At 53.0% G+C, this 16810-nt stretch overlaps 1 non-coding gene across 1 annotated transcript; it reads left to right on the top strand.

The window, feature by feature from the left end:
• Positions 1-4578: 4578 nt before the first annotated feature.
• On the top strand, positions 4579-4684 carry LOC129037638 (U6 spliceosomal RNA). Its single transcript, XR_008502880.1, has one exon. It is a non-coding gene; the product is annotated as a U6 spliceosomal RNA (small nuclear RNA).
• The last annotated feature ends 12126 nt before the right edge of the window (positions 4685-16810 follow it).

Here is a 16810-nt window from a genome sequence, read left to right as displayed (position 1 = left end):
GAGATTACAGGCGTGAGCCACTGTGCCCAGCCGGTGAAATCTTCAGAGCAGGGTCAAACCTCCACTCTCTCACTCTCCAGCTGTGTGACACTGGGCAAGTCCACCTCACTGGATCTGTTTCTTCATATACTTATTTATTTTTGAGACAGGGCCTCATGTCATCACCCAGCCTGGAGTGGTGGCACACTCACAGCTCACTGAAGCCTTCACCTCCTGAGCTCCAGCGATCCTCTCACCTCAGCCTCCCTAGTAGCTGGGACTACAGGCGTGTACCACCACACCTGGCTAATTTTGGTATTTTTTGTAGAGACAAGGTTTCGCCATTGTATTAGTCCATTTTCACACAGCTGATAAAGACATACCCGAAACTGGCCGGGCACGGTGACTCACGCCTGTAATCCCAGCACTTTGGGAGGCCGTGGCAGGTGGATCACGAGGTCAGGAGATTGAGACCATCCTGGCTAACATGGCGAAACCCTGTCTCTACTAAAAATACAAAAAATAAGCTGGGCATGGTGGCAGGCACCTGTAGTCCCAGCTAATCGGGAGGCTGAGGCAGGAGAATGGCATGAACCCGGAAAGTGGGGCTTGCAGTGAGCCAAGATTGCACCACTGCATTCCAGCCTGGGTGACAGAGCGAGACTCCGTCTCAAACAAACAAACAACAAAAAAAGACATACCCAAAACTGGGAACAAAAACAGGTTTAATTGGACTTACAGTTCCACACGGCTGCGGAGGCCTCAGAATCATAGCGGGAGGCAAAAAGCACTTCTTACGTGATGCTGGCAAGAGAAAAGTGAGGAATAAGCAAAAGTGGAGACCCCTGATAAACCCATCAGATCTTATGAGACTTATTCACTATCACAAGAATAGCACGGAAAGACTGGACCCCATGATTTAATTATCTCCCCCTGGGTCCCTGTCACAACACATGGGAATTATGGGAGATACAATTCAAGTTGAGATTTGGGTGGGGACACAGCCAAACCACATGATTCTGACCCTGACTCCCCCAAATCTCATGTCCTCACATTTCAAAACCAATCATGCCTTCTCAACAGTCCCCCAAAGTCTTAACTCATTTCACCATTAACCCAAAAGTCCACAGTCCAAAGTCTTATCTGAGATAAGGCAAGTCCCTTCCACCTATGAGCCTGTAAAATAAAAAACAAGTGGCTGGGTGCAGTGGCTCACACCTGTAATCACAGCACTTTGTGAGGCCGGGGTGGGTGGGTCATTTGAAGTCAGGAATTTGAGACCAGCTTGGCCAACATGGTGAAACCCCGCCTCTACTAAAAATACAAAATTAGCTGGGCGTGGTGGCATGCGCCTGTAGTCCCAGCTACTCAGGAGGCTGAGGCAGGAGAATCACTTGAACCTGGGAGGTGGAGGCTGCAGTGAGCTGAAATCACACCATTACACTCCAGCCTGAGCAGCAAAGTGAAACTCTGTCTTCAACAACAACAACAACAAAAAAGCCAGGTGCGGTGTCTCACGCTTGTAATCCCAGCATCTTGGGAGGCCAAGGCAGGTGGATCACCTGAGGTCAGGAGTTCGAGACCAGTCTGGCCAATATGGTGAAATCCCATCTCTACTAAAAATAAAACATCAGCGGAGTGTGGTGGCACACGCCTGCAGTCCCAGCTACTCAGAAGGCTGAGGCAGGAGAATCGCTTGAACCTGGGAGGCAGACGTTGCAGTGAGCCAAGATCATGCCACTGCACTCCAGTCTGGGCAACAGAGTGAGACTCCGTCTCAAAAAACAAAACAAAAGCAAGCTAGTTACTTCCTAGATACAATGGGGATACAGGTATTGGGTAAATACAGCCATTCTAAATGGAAGAAATTGGCCAAAACAAAGGGGCTACAGGCCCCATGCAAGTTCAAAATCCAGTGGGGCAGTCAAATTTTAAAGCTCCAAATGATCTCCTTTGACTCCAGGTCTCACATCCAGGTCACACTGATGCAAGAGGTAGGTTCCCATGGTCTTGGGCAGCTCCACCCCTGTCATTTTGCAGGGTACAGCCTCCCTCCTGGCTGCTTTCACGGGCTGGCGTTGAGTGTCTGCAGCTTTTCCACGCACATGGTGCAAGCTGTCAGTGGATCTACCATTCTGGGGTCTGGAGGACAGTGGCCGTCTTCTCACAACTCCCCCACTAGCAGTCCCCCAGCTGTGTGGGGGCTCCGACCCCACATTTCCCTTCCACACTGCCCTAGCAGAGGTCCTCCATGACAGCCCTGCCCCTGCAGCAAACTTTTGCCTGGGCATCCAGGAGTTTCCATACATCTTCTGAAATCTAGGTGGAGGTTCCAAAACCTCAGTTCTTGACTTCTGTGTACCTGCAAGCTCAACATCACGTGGAAGCTGCCAAGGCTCAGGGTTTCCACCCTCTGAAGCCAAAGTCCGTGCTGTATATTGGCCCCTTTCAGCCATGGCTGGAGCAGCCGGAACACAGGGCATCAAATCCCTAGGCTGCACACAGCATGGGGACCCTGCGTCTGGCCCATGAAACAACTTTTTCCTCCTGGGCCTCCAGGCCTGTGATGGGAGAGGCTGCCATGAAGGTCTCTGACATGGACTGGAGATGTTTTCCCAATGGTCTTGGGGATTAACCTTAGGCTCCTCACTACTTATGCAAATTTCTGCAGCCAGCTTGAATTTCTCCCCAGAAAATGGGTTTTTCTTTTCTATCGCATAGTCAGGCTGCAAATTTTCCAAACTTTTATGCTCTGCTTCCCTTATAAAACTGAATGCCTTTAACAGCACCAAAATCACCTCTTGAATGCTTTGCTGCTTAGAAATGTCTTCCACCAAATACCCTAAATCATCTTTCTCAAGTTCATAAATCTCTAGGGCAGTGGCAAAATGCCACCAGTCTCTTTGCTAAAACATAACAAGAGGCCAGGTGCAGTGGCTCAAGCCTGCAATCCCAGCACTTTGGGAGGCCAAGGCGGGCAGATCACAAGGTCAGGAGATTGAGACCATCCTGGCCAACATGGTAAAACCCCATCTCTACTAAAAATATAAAAATTAGCTGGGTGTGGTGGCATGTGCCTATAATCCTAGCTACTTGGAAGGCTGAGGCAGGGGAATCACTTGAACCCAGGAGGCAGAGAGAGGTTGCAGTGAGCCAAGATTGTGCCACTGCACTCTAGCCTGGTGACAAGAGCAAGACTGTGTCTCAAAAAAAAAAAAAAAAAATTCCGTGCGCAGTGGCTCACACCTGTAATCCCAGCACTTTGGGAAGCCGAGGTGGGTGGATCACGAGGTCAGGAGATCGAGACCATCCTGGCTAACACGATGAAACCCTGTCTCTACTAAAAATACAAAAAATTAGCCGAGCGTGCTGGCGGGTGCCTGTAGTCCCAGCCACTCGGGAGGCTGAGACAGGAGAATGGCATGAACCCAGGAGGCAGAGCTTGCAGTGAGCCAAGATTGCACCACTGCACTCCAGCCTGGGTGACAGAGCGAGACTCCGTCTCAAAAAAAAAAAAAAAAAAAAAGTCGGGTGTGGTGGCTCACGCCTGTAATCCCAGCACTTTGGGAGGCCAAGGTGGGCAGATCACCTGAAATCAGGAGTTCGAGACCAGCCTGGCCAACATGGCAAAACTCCGTCTCTACTAAAAATACAAAAATTAGCTGGGTGTGATGGTGGGCACCTATAATCCCAGCTACTTGGGAGACTGAGGCAGGAGAATCGCTTGAACCTGGAAGGCAGAGGTTGCAGTAAGCCCAGATTGTGCCATTGCACTCTAGCCTGGGTGACAGAGCAAGGCTCTGTCTCAAAAAAAAAAAATTAATTAAAAAAATAAATAAATAACGAGTCACCTTTACTCCAGTTCCCAACAAGTTCCTCGTCTCCATCTGAGACCACCTCAGCCTGGTCTCAGATATGATTGTCCATATCATTATCAGCATTTTGGGCAAAGCCATTTGAAAGTCTCTAGGAAGTTCCAAACATTCCCTCATATTCCTGTCTTCTTCTGAGCCCTCCAAATTGTTCCAACCTCTGCCTGTTACCCAGTTCCAAAGTTGCTTCCACCTTTTTGGGTATCTTTTCAACAACACCCCACTCCTGGTACCAATTTACTGTATTGTCCGTTTTCATACTGTTGATAAAGACATACCCGAACCTGGGAACAAAAAAAGGTTTAATTGAACTTATAGTTCCACATGGCTGGGGAGGCCTCAGAATCATGGTGAGAGGTGAAAGGCACTTCTTACATGGTAGCAGCAAGAGAAAGATGAGGAAGAAGCAAAAACAGAAACCCCTGATAAATCCATCAGATCTCATGATACTTATTCACTATCACAAAAATAGCACGGGAAAGACCAGCCCCCATGATTCAATGACCTCCTCCTGGATCCCTCCCACAACACATGGGAATTATGGGAGATACAATTCAAGTTGAGATTTGGTTGGGGACACAGCCAAATCATATCAACCATGTTGTTCAGGCTGGTCTTGAACTCCTGAGCTCAAGTTATCCACCCGCCTTAGCCTCCCAAAGTGTTGAGATTACAGGGGTGAGCCACCATGCCTGGCTGTTTCTTCATTTATAAAATGACAATGATAATGCTCACTTCAATAGCACATACACTAGAATTGGAATGACACAGAGAAGATTAGCATGACCCCGTGCAAGGATGACACGCAAATTCATAAAGCAGTCCATATTTTTTTAAATGGCAATGATAATGAAAGCTGCCTCCCAGAATTCTTAGAACAATTAAGGCCAGGCACAGTGCCTCATGCCTGTAATCCCAGCACTTTGAGAGGCCGAGGAGAACAGATCACCTGAGCTCACAAGTTTGAGACCAGCCTGACCAACATAGTGAAACCCCATCTCTACTAAAAATACAAAAATTAGGCCAGGCGCAGTGGCTCACACCTGTAATCCCAGCACTTTGGGAGGCCAAGGTGGGAGGATCACTTGAGGTCAGGAGTTCGAGACCAGCCTGGCCAACATGGCGAAACCCCATCTCTACTAAAAATACAAAAATTAACCAGGCATGGTGGCACGTGCCTGCAGTCCCAGCTACTTGGGAGGCTGAGGCAGGAGAATCGCTTGAACTCGGGAGGTGGGTTTGCAGTGAGCCGAGATTGTACCACTGCACTCCAGTCTGGGTGACAAACCGAGACTTTGTCTCAAAAAAAACAAAAAAAAAAATTAGCCAGGTGTGGTGGCACATGTCTGTAGTCCCAGCTACTCTGGAGGTTGAGGGGGGAGAATCACTTGAACCACTTGAGAATCACTTGATGGGGGAGGTCACAGTGAGTCGAGATCACACCACTGCACCCCAGCCTGGGCAACAGAGTTAGACTCTATCTCAGGAAAAAAAAAAAAAAAAGATTAACTGAGATAATTGGGTAAAGCATGCACTTAGCATTTGACTTGAGGTCTAGTAAGTGCCTAATAAATACTACCCATAATAATAATAATAATAATAATAATAATAATCACCATCCCCCTGAATGCTGTGGCTATGCATGGTTTAAGATATCCATATTGATCCTGGTCCCCGGTCCTTCCACACCATAACTCCTGGAACCCTCACAGCTGACTACACTGTCATCCCCACTTCCTGGATGAACAAAGTGAGGCTTAGAGAGTCTGGGACTTTTCAGACTGAAAACTTCCTGAAGGCAGAGGCCTTCCCTCCCAAGCCTGTGCTCCTCTTAGAACTGAGGCTGTGTCTCCCCATCAGACTAGGTGTTTTGTCTCCCTCCTTAGCCAGGGCTCTTTTATAGGCCTCCAGCTAAGCTCAGAGGAGCAAGAAGGGTGAGGTCCAGCCTCCCTGCCTCCTGTGTGGCACAAGGAGAGGTTCAGGCTATGGACAAAGGTCAGCACAGGCCTGCCTGGTCTTAGCTGCCCCAGTTGATTGATGCAGGGAGGCCTCGTGACTGCCCCTACCCACCTCCAAAATGGCTCCAGCTTCCCACCTGAATAGGCTAAGCCTTTGAAATGAGGCTGCAGCATTGGAGATGATGGGGGCTAGTGGTGGGGGGAGGTGGGAGTCGGCAGCTCCCTGGCCCCCATGTCCCCCTCTAGGCACTCCCATCAGTGTTGGCTGGGCAGCATTGGCCACCACAGTCCTGGGGGATGGCTCTGGGTGCCCATGCCATGACAGAAGAAGCATGAAAGCTTCCAGCGCACCAGCAAGCCAGGGCGAATAGGGGCCAACTCCTTCATGCAAACAGGCTCTAGATGCCCACCTGCTAGCAGGAAATAATAGCATCAGATAGCAACCACCAGGACACACACACACCCACACACACACATACACACCAAACTCTGCACCACTTAGTAGAGTGATACCATGGACCCTGGCATTCCAGACTCGGGATCAAATCCTGTTTACACTACTTCCTAGCTGTGCAAACTTAAGTAGTGTTATGGGTTGAATTGGGTACCTCCAAAAATTCATAAGTTAAAGTCCTTAATAAGCCTTCAGTATCTCAGAATGTGACCTTACTTGGGAATAGAGTCTTTACAGAGAAATTCAAGTTAAAATGAGGTCTTTGGCCAGGCACAGTGGCTCACACCTGTAATCCCAGCACTTTGGGAGGCTGAGGTGGGTGTATCACTTGAGGTCAGGAGTTTGAGACCAGCCTGACCAACATGGTGAAACCCCATCTTTACTAAAAATACAAAATTACCCAGGCATGGTGGCACATGCCTGTAATCCCAGCTACTCGAGAGGCTGAGGCAGGAGAATCGCTTGAACCCAGGAGGCGGAGGTTGCAGTGAGTCAATATTGCACTACTGCACTCCAGCCTCGGCAATAAGAGTGAAACTCCGTTTCAAAAAAAGAAAAAAAAAAAAAAAAGGCTGGGCGCAGTGGCTCACGCCTGTAATCCCAGCATTTTGGGAGGCCAAGGCGGGTGGGTCACCTGAGATCAGGAGTTCGAGACCAGCCTGGCCAACATGGTGAAAGCCCGTCTCTATTAAAAATACAAAAATTATCCTGGCGTGGTGGTAGGAGCATGTAATCCCAGCTACTCAGGAGGCTGAGGCAGGAGAATTGCTGGAACCCAGGAGACGGAGGTTGCAGTGTGCCGAGATCGCACCATTGCACTCCAACCTCAGCAACATAGCGAGACCCCATCTCAAAAAAAAAAAAAGGTCTTTGGGGTGGGCCCTAATCAATATGACTGGTGTCCTTATAAGCAGGGGTAGTTCGGACACAGATACGCACAGAGGTTAGACAAGGTGAAGAGATGCAGGGAGAAGGTGGCCATCTACAAGCCAAGGAAAGAGGCCTGAACAGATCCTTCCTTCACAGCCCTCAGAAGGGTGCTCCCAAGACCTTGATTTTAGACATCTGCTTTCCAGAACTGTAAGCCACCCAGTCTGTGGTACTTTGTTATGGGAGCCCTAGCAAGCCAATACAGGTAATGACTGTTTCTCGTAGCCTCAGTTCCCAAACGCCTAAGCAGAAATTATAAGAGTACTTGCCTCAGCTGGGCACGGTGGCTCACGCCTGTAATCCCAGCACTTTGGGAGGCAGAGGCGGGTAGATCATGAGGTCAGGAGATTGAGACCGTCTTGGCCAACATGGTGAAACCCCGTCTCTACTAAAATACAAAAAATTAGCTGGGCGTGCCTGTAATTCCAGCTACTTGGGAGGCTGAGGCAGGAGAATCTCTTGAACCTGGGAGGCGGAGGTTGCAGTGAGCTGAGATCGCGCCACTGCACTCCAGCGGCGACAGAGTAAGACTTCATCTCAAAAAAATAAAAAAAAAGTACTTGCCTCATAGGTTGATATGGGGCTGAGATGAGATGGTACTGGTAGCACATAGTACCTACTCAATAAATGGGGGTGGTATTTACTATTATGGTTATTATTCACCATAGGTTACTCATTTCTATACACACTTATACAATTATTCACATATTCCAGACAATACTGTATTGTATACCTCCCAAGTACCAGGCATGTGAGCCTTGAGATTAAACAAACCTCTCTTATCTTGGGTGACTTGACAATAAACAAAGATAGCCCTATTCTCACAGGAGATACAGTTTACATACACACGAATTTGCTGATGGAAGAGCAAATGGCTGTGGGTTTGCACATGTGTGTGCATTTGTTACTGTGCGTGTGTACATGGTGTTAACGTATGCATGGGTGCATCAGGGTGCCCATGTGCAAGTTAGTATGTGTGCATCTGGGTATCCAAGTGTGTACCTGTGTGTACCTGTGCATGCATAAGCATACACGTGTGTTGTACATGTGGTGGTAGAGCATATGTGCACATGTACATTAGCATGTACATGAATGTGCATGTGGGGGCATGAGAACATATGGGCCAGTATGAATCTGGGTCAGTGTGACTGAGCATGGGCAGATGTGCAAGCACGTGTGAGAAGAGTAGGGTCCAAAGCTGGTGCCCTCTGCTGCCTACAGCCCAAGAAGGAGCTCTATGAGGTCATCTCAGCCTCAGCCACCTGGCAGCCTCAAGTGGACAGACACCCCTTCCCCAAGTCAAGTTAGAATGCTCCCATGCCAGGCCAGGTGCGGTGGCTCATGCCTGTAATCCCAGCACTTTGGGAGGCCGAGGTGGGTGGATTGCCTGAGCTCAGGAGTTCAAGACCAGCCTGGACAACACGGTGAAACCCCGTCTCTACTAAAATACAAAATATTAGCCAGGCATGGTGGTGTGCGCCTGTAATCCCAGCTACTCTTGAGGCTGAGACAGGAGAATCTCTTGAACCCAGAAAGTGGAGGTTGCAGTGAGCTGAGATAGCACCATTGCACTCCAGCCTGGGTGACAGAGTGAGACTCTGTCTCAAAAAAAAAAAAAAAAGAAAAGAAAAAGAAAAAAGAATGCTCCCATGCCAAGGCATCTGCCCCAGGATCCTCCCCAGTGCGTAGCCTTGGTTTTCAGTTAGTCCTTCCTGTATTCTGAAACCAGCAGTCCCAAATATCCTGAATGAAACAGACATCAGCCCTAGATTCCAGGCACACATTAGTACTATGTCCTCACTCAGCTCCCCTCAACCTGTCTTTCCAAAGAGGGAAGTGGGATTCCACATTCCAAAGGCTGCTCCAATTTGGGTGTCCTATTCCTGCACCCCACATGCTCAACATCACACTCCCTGTCCTCCACCACCCAGGGTGCAGGGGCCTAATTTACCCGGGCGCTTGTGCCACCATCACAGAACCTGATGCTTCATAGAGAAGTGAGGCTGGATATGGGTCTAGGAGAGGCAAGCCCTCAAGTACTAGCCAGGCCAGTGCCCAGTGGGCATCTGTAGCTCCAAGTGGCAGCTGTGAGGGGACACCCAAGGGTGAAAGAGACCTAAGGCACTGGGGCTTGGGGTAGGGAGTGGAGACCCACAGATGAGACCACACCCAGGGGCCTGACCCCTACCCCACTCTCACTCTCCCCTGCCCAGGACCTGGTAGACCCCTAAAGGACAAGACTTGGAGAACCAGAGACATTTGGGCCAGACTCTCCTCCACCCCAAAACTAAAGTCTGAACTATAAATCTGAGTTCCAATAGTTTTAATAGTGATGACAATGATGACAGAGGCTCACATATATCATGCAGTTACTAAGGACCTGGGCCTACACTCAGCACTTTCCATGCACTGTCCCATAGAAGCCACACATTGTTTTGGTGGGGTTAGGGACCATCAGTGTTACTCCCATTTTACAATTGAGGAAACCAAGGCTCAGTTTGGGTCATCTGCCCTCCAGCATGCAGTCAATTAGTGGCAGAGCCAGGATTTAAGCTTGGTCCTCCTGAGTCCAGAGCCCACACTCTCAACCACCAAGTTCCTACCTCACTGAGTGATCCTTCTCTCAATCTCCCATTGTTCAGTGACTTGCTAGACTCCATCACCTCCGATTTCTGTGGGACTCCCAACATGCCTCTCAGTGAGGGTGGCGGCCTTCCCTCAGGTCTCGTGAGGTGTGCAGATGACAGGACCACTCCAGACCCACTAAATCAGACTCTCCACACTGGCCTGCCCCCTCCTCCTCACATCCGCATGCTCACAAGGACAAGTGGTCTGCTGTGCACCAGGATTTGAGAATTCCTGGGGTGGTGGGATCCCTTGGCCAGAAGGAAGCTAGGAAAAGGTGAAATGCACACTCTCCCCCAAGCCCTTCTGGGGAAACTTCAGGTCAGAAGACTGAGGATGCCCTGATGCCTGGCTACCATTCCTTCCTCATCAAATGGGCAACATTAATGGGGAGACGATCCATGAATTCCAGAGGTGTTGCCAATTATGGGGGTGGGGAAAAGGAAATGAGTTCTGCCCAATCACCTCCCTGCTATCCCTGAGCCAGAGGGGCACAGATCCTCCCCTTTAATCCCCCCCTCCGCCTCCCCCCGCCTCCGCCAAACTTGAGTGGGGTGGGAGCAACCAGCACGGTTTAGGGGAGTGGGCCATCTCGGGCTAGAGCGACAGGAAGGTGGGAGCCCCTCGTAGACAAAGACTGACCCCAGCCAGGCCGGCTGGCCAGCCAGCCCATCCCCACCCCCCTGCGGCAGGCAGCTTGGCAGGGCTGAGCGCCAGCTCCTCGCTCCAAACCCAGTTCCCGCCGAGCGTGCTTAATGCAGCGGCAGTGACATTTCTGCCTTCAGAGGCAAAAACAGGAACCCGGCCATTTTGATGAACGGCGCCCAGAGCGCTGGCGGGAGACAAGGAGGGTCAGGTTCTGACTCCTGCACCCGGCTGCCCTAACCGGCTCACCCCTGCCCAGGCCCAGGGATCAAGCCAGAGAGAGGGTCACGAAACCAGGGTCACCAGACCGACAGGGAAGCTGCTATAGAACCCCCACCCTCTTGTATAGGTGGGGAAACTGAGGCCATAGCGCTGACACTAGCCAGATGCAGGGAAGGCAAACGGAAGGATTAAGAAAGCCCCAGAAGGATGCCTTGAGGAATGTCGGGTAGGAGCGCTGGTCTGAGGAGCTAGAAGGCTGACTCCAGCCCGCCACAATAGCCCACCCCAAAGGAGTCTGCACACCTGGAACCCCGACGCCCCGGTGCGCCCTCATGAGGGCGCTCCCAGAGCCTCTAACCCTCCAAGTATCGAGAGGGTTAAGCTTCCTCGCAGTACTTGCCGCAGTAAGTGGAAAGGAAAGAAGTGTCAACTCTGTTCTCACCACAGCGGGGCTGTCGGATGGCACCTCCCCCCGCCCCGCGCACCCCGCCCGGCCTGCTCCCCCGCCCTCCCCTCGGAGCGCGCGCGCACACACCTCCCACCGCTTTGCCCAAATTATTTTCGATCCCGGGAGACTCCGGATGCCAGACGCGCTCGGCGGCGGCGGCGGCGGCGGCGGCGGCGGCCGCGCCTGATTCATTGCGCCAAAGCTGCAGATGCGACCTCCCGCCTGCGCCCCGTGCCCCGGCCCGCGCTGGGCTGCGCGCGCCTGGAGAGATGGGGGGCAATTTGTAGGCGCTTCCCCCCCCACAAAAGAGGCGGGTCCTGGCCCCCCGGGGCTCGGTCCCCCTGTCTCCAGCTCCCTGGGCTGCGCTAATTAGCTTCCTCAGGGGGCGCCACGCGGCGTGAGGGGCGACAATTTCCCGGCTGGGCTGCGGGGGAAGCGCTCCCGCCGCCTGGGAAGGTGAAATGGGAAACTCGATTCAAAGAGAGCTTTCCTCCCCCCTCCCGCCAAGCGCCGTAGAAAACGGGTTTGAAATTCCTCCTCCTTTTTTTTTTTTTTTTTTATTTATAGTGCACGGTCTCCATGGCAACCGCGGAGGAGGTCACGGTAGCTGGGCCCCCGCGCGTCACCCCGCGCCTCGCCGGCTGCAGGCGCCGGGATTGCGGCCTCCCAGGCGCCGCGGCCCGCGTGGACTCAGCTCCGAGTTCTCCGCCCCCGCTCCGCCCTGCTCGCGGCTCAGGCCCCAGCCATATGACTCTGCCAGGTCGCAACTGCGAATGGCGCACCTGGGCACCAGTGCGCTAGCCTATACCTCTGTCCCCGGGCTCTGACACGCGGGACTGCGCCACGAAACACGTGCCCAACCCCAAGACAAGAACACGTGCGGCAAGACGCCGCCAAGGGTCTCTCTGCATTCGTGGATGCCCTGGGTAATCGACCTATATTGGCGCACAACTGCGGAGCTCTTGCTAAGACGTGACCACCCGAGGCTAACAACGCTGGCTTTGGAGTCAGAGCCGAGCCCCGCCTCGATAACTTACTAGCTGTGTGACTTCGGCCAAGTCACCACCTCTCTGCGCCTCAGCTTGCTCATCAGCAAAATGGAATTGTTGTGAGGCCTAATTGATACAAAATACGTTTAACGCCTATCATGGTGTTTGGCATGTGGTTCTGAAAATCTGTGGTTGGAGTTATTTCTTCTTGGCTGTGAAAGCCAAGGCCCTAAAGACTTCGATTAGGGGCGCGCGCTTAGCCCGGAAGCTAGGAGTTCCGCCTTGGGAGCTCCCCAGCACCTCAGCCTAGGCGCACAGGCGGCTAGTGGGAGGCGCGTGCGGGCTGCTTAGGGACTGGGCCAGCCTGGGGCGCGGCGGGCGGGGTTGCAGTCTCCAGAGCTCGCCACGTTCGCACCCGGAACCCTGGAAACGGGGCTCCCAGAGGCTCCCCTGCTACCATCCCCTCGCCCCCCCACGCCCGTCCCAGCACCATTAGCAACAGGCCTGCCCGCCCGCCCTCCTAGGCTGAGGCCGCACCTGACCCACCGGATGGCGGCTTCTGGGCCGAGCCGTGCCCCCCAGCGTGCACACTTCCTCCCGGACCCCCAGCGCCCCGTCGAGTGCACAGAGGGAGGGGATCGGGCCGCCCCCGCCCCGCCAGCTTCCCACAGCCAGAGCTGCCCGGAGCCGGGGAGGCAGGAAGTCTCAGAGCCGGGGCGTGGAGGCGGGGTGGGGGCAGGAAGTTGGGGGTGACTCTCCCAGAGACCCCAGACGGGGCCCCGGCGTGGGAGCGGGGTGGGCGGGCACGTAGGGATTAAGGGCGCCCCCCTCCTCTGTAGCCTTAGGCCATGTGACCCCGGCTGGAACACCCTGCAGGGTGAGGGCGAAGGCCGCTACCTCTGGCGACCCCCAGCAGCGCGCACAGGGAGGGAGGGGCCGCCTTTGTCTACTTTGCCGCAGAGGCAGCCCCCCACAACCCCTCCCCTCAGCGCCCCGCCGGGCCCTGCACAGCCCGGGTTTTCCATCCGGCCCGGCTCGGCTCGGCAGCTGTCAGGGGACCGAGCTGACCTTCGCGAGCAGGGAGTTTCAATTAGCCGCAGATCAGATAAGCGGGCGGGCCCGTCTCTCTGGGCACCGCGGGGGCGCAGCCCCGCCCCCGCCACGCCGCGCCAAACGCGCTCCAGATGGGAACAAAGATGAGGACGCAGCTCCACCTGCCTCCCCGGGGAGGGGAAAAGGAGGCCCTGCCGGGAGGACCTTCCCACCAGGGGAAGGGGTCGCGCGCCCTACCCTACCCTGCCCGTCTGGGATTCCAGGGTCATGGGTCTGGCCAAGATGATCTTTGCGGTTCTGCTTGCCTCCTGCACTGAGGAGAGGTGCCTGCTGCACTGACCTCATCCCCGGGCGGGCGCCGTGCCCTCCCTCTCCCGGAGGGAGCGTTTTGCCATCTCTGATCTCATCCAGAGCCTCCCTGGGAGGCTGAGAGAAGGCAGAGCCCAACAGAAAAAGGAAGCTGAGGCTGGGACTTCTTGATCCAGGTCACACCAACTACATATTGTTCAGATGTTTACTGAGTGCCTACTACATGCTAGGCACTATTTAGACCATGGGAACACGAGAGCACAGTCTTGTTCCCAGCCTCCCAGAACTTGCGTTCTAGTTACGTTCAAGTAAACAAATAGTTGACCAAGATCACTTCAGAGAGCATGAGGAACCAGGAGGACATTAAAGTAGGTCGTGTGAGACTGACTTCAGGGAGGGGTCCATATGAGCTATTGTCGTCAGGGGAGGCCTCTGAGGAGAAGACATCTGAGCTGGAGCCTGAAAGACCAGGAAAAGCCAGCCAAGCAAAGGAGAGGGGGCAGAGCATGCCAGGCAGAGGGCACAGCAGGCACAGAGGCTCCAAGGCTGCAAATGCTCCAAGGCTGCAAAGAACGTGCCTCTTGAAGGTGAGGGGAAGGCCTTTGTAAGCCCAAAGGGTATGCCTATAGGGCTGGGCTTTGCAGGCCCCCTGAGGGGTCAGGGTTTATGCAAAGTACCATGGCAGCCTTCGGTGGGTTTTAAGCTGGGAGATCTGACTTAAACTTTTTAAAGATCCCCCTGGCCACCCTGTAGACCAGTGGAAGGCAAAGGATCAAGCGGGAGACCTGGGAGGAGGGGCTGGGGATTAGGATAGCGAGGGAAAGATGGTGGTGTAGAGGTTGCTGGCTTAGAGATATTTTGGCAGATGAATTGGATGTGTGGGTGAGGTAGAGTAATAGAAGTTTGCTGCAACAGGCCGGATTTGAACCTAGGTCGGTCTTTGGGAGCATGGAGGCCCAGCTTAAGAGGTTAAGGATAAAGCTATGGAGCAAGAAGCCAGGGTTGAAATGCCGGTAGTGATATTTACTAGCTGAGTGACCTTGGGTAAACATCTAGATCAATTTCCTCAAGCATTTGAAAAGAAAAGGATGGGATCATAATCCAGATTGTCATTGTGAGGTTTGAGTATGATGTAAGGTGGAAGTGTTTAGCATAGAGCCTGGGAGGCGTAGGTGCTCTATAAATGTTGGCTGTTATTGTGGGAGTTGTTGCTACTCCACCCACCCCCACACACCTGCCTCTTAGTACCAGAACCGTCCTCAACACACAGCCTGGCCTTTCCACCCGACCTCTGGCTTTGTTTTCATTTGCTAAGGGTAGAAGCTCCTCCTCCCATCAACCACTGCTCCCCCCACACACCTTTGTTTGGTAGGCTGTTTGAGGGGGTGGAGGTCACTGGGAAGAGACCGACCCAGTCCTTGTTCACTAAACCGTCTGCTGGGATCCTCCTCATCTCAGGACCCTAACTCTCCATCCTCTGGTTACAGTAAGAGTTGCTCGAAGGTCTCAAGGTGAGCCCTCCCCCACTGCCTGCCTGAAGAGTTGAGACCATTCAGTTATCACGCATTCAATCAGTTGAGTGACCCTCCAGGGCCCAGGGTAGTGGTGGGGACAGACAAAAGCAAATGCAGGCCCTGCCCTCGGGCAGAGGCCTGGACTCTTTCCTGAATTGCAGTTAGTTATGGCATTTTAGGCTCTAGGAGCTGAAGGAGCTGAGCAGGGCAGGTAGAGGGGTCGGGGTGGAGGCCTAAATTACAACTCTCATTTATGGAAACTTTACCCAGGGCCAGGCACTTTGCTGTGGTCCCTGAATGTCACACATACATGTCATCGAGTCCTTACAACCATCCCATCCACTCCATGAGATTGGTACAATTTTTTGTTTTTGTTTTTCCAAGAGAGTCTCACGCTGTTACCTAGGCTGGAGTGCAGTGGCGCCATCTCGACTCACTGCAACCTCCACCTCCCAGGTTCAAGTGATTCTCCTGCCTCAGCCTCCCAAGTAGCTGGGATTACAGGCATGCACCACCATGCCTGGGTAATTTTTGTATTTTTAGTAGAGACGGGGTTTCACTAGGCCAGGCTGGTCTTGAACTCCTGACCTCATGATCCGCCCGCCTTAGCCTCCCAAAGTGCTGGGATTACAGGCTACAGGCATGAGCCACCGCGCCCAGCTGGTTTTTTTGTTTGTTTGTTTGTTTGTTGTTTGTTGTTTGTTTTTTGAGACGGAGTTTTGCTCTAGTTGCCCAGGCTGGAGTGCAATGGCGTGATTTCAGCTCACTGCAACCTCCGCCTCCCAGGTTCAAGCGATTCTCCTGCCTCAGTCTCCCGAGTAGCTGGGATTACAGGCTCCTGCCACCATACCCGGCTAATTTTTTTGTATTTTTAGTGGACACGGGGTTTCGTCATGTTGGCCAGGCTGGTCTTGAACTCCTGACCTCAGGTGATCCATCCGCCTCAGCCTCCCAAAGTGCTGGAATTACAGGCATGAGCCACTGCACCCAGCACAATCATTGTTCTTAATGTATGAGTAAACAAACAGAAACTTCCAGAGGTGATGTGCCTTGCCCAAGATCTGCCATCAAGTGGTGGGGCTGGGAATCAAACCCAGGCCTGGATGAAGCCAGAACAGGAGAATTTAGCCATTCTGCTATCTGGTCTCATATGTCATTTAATGGACAAATGCTTCTTAAAGGCCTTCAACCAACATCCTGTAGAGATGGATCTGCCTCTTCTGCCCTTGACTTCCCTGTGTGCCTGAATTTTCAAGGACAGAGGCTGAATCAAGCCCAGCCGGGTGCTAGGTACACAGTAGGTATACTTCAGTGTGGCAACCTCTTGACAAAGCAGTGATGATACCTGCCCTCACCTCCACACCTCCCCTTGGGTTCTGGGCCCCCCTTTCAGCCCATTTCAGAGAACCTCAGAGCTGTGGACTAGAAAAAGAAAGTTCTACTTTGCATAATATTTGCATCTGCTTTGCATGCTGTTCACCTAACATCAAAATGTACAGAGGCCTTGGCGCTGGCACCCTATTCCCCCTCTTGGGCTCCTAAGCCCATCCACCTGCCGACCCAGAGCAGGGGGTAGGATTCTTGGGGGACCCATTTAGGCTCCACCTAAGCTTGTCTACTTCCAGTGTGCTGGTGAGGGAGATGGGAAGGCTCCTGCCCTCATCTCTGCCTCATCTCTTCCCCTTCCTGGGGGAAGTGTGGTGGGTCAGGGCAGGAAACCTAGGCAGCACGCACACACACACACAGAGCAGTGTGGCAGGAACTACCCCCGGTCTGGGAGCCTGCCTGGGAGCCTGAGGTTGAGGAGAAGGG

This window comes from Pongo pygmaeus, chromosome 4 (assembly GCF_028885625.2).
Source record: "Pongo pygmaeus isolate AG05252 chromosome 4, NHGRI_mPonPyg2-v2.0_pri, whole genome shotgun sequence".
NCBI lineage: Eukaryota > Metazoa > Chordata > Mammalia > Primates > Hominidae > Pongo > Pongo pygmaeus.
The sequence above is the reverse complement of the archived record's forward strand: the minus strand, read 5'-3'. Positions and strand labels throughout refer to the sequence as shown.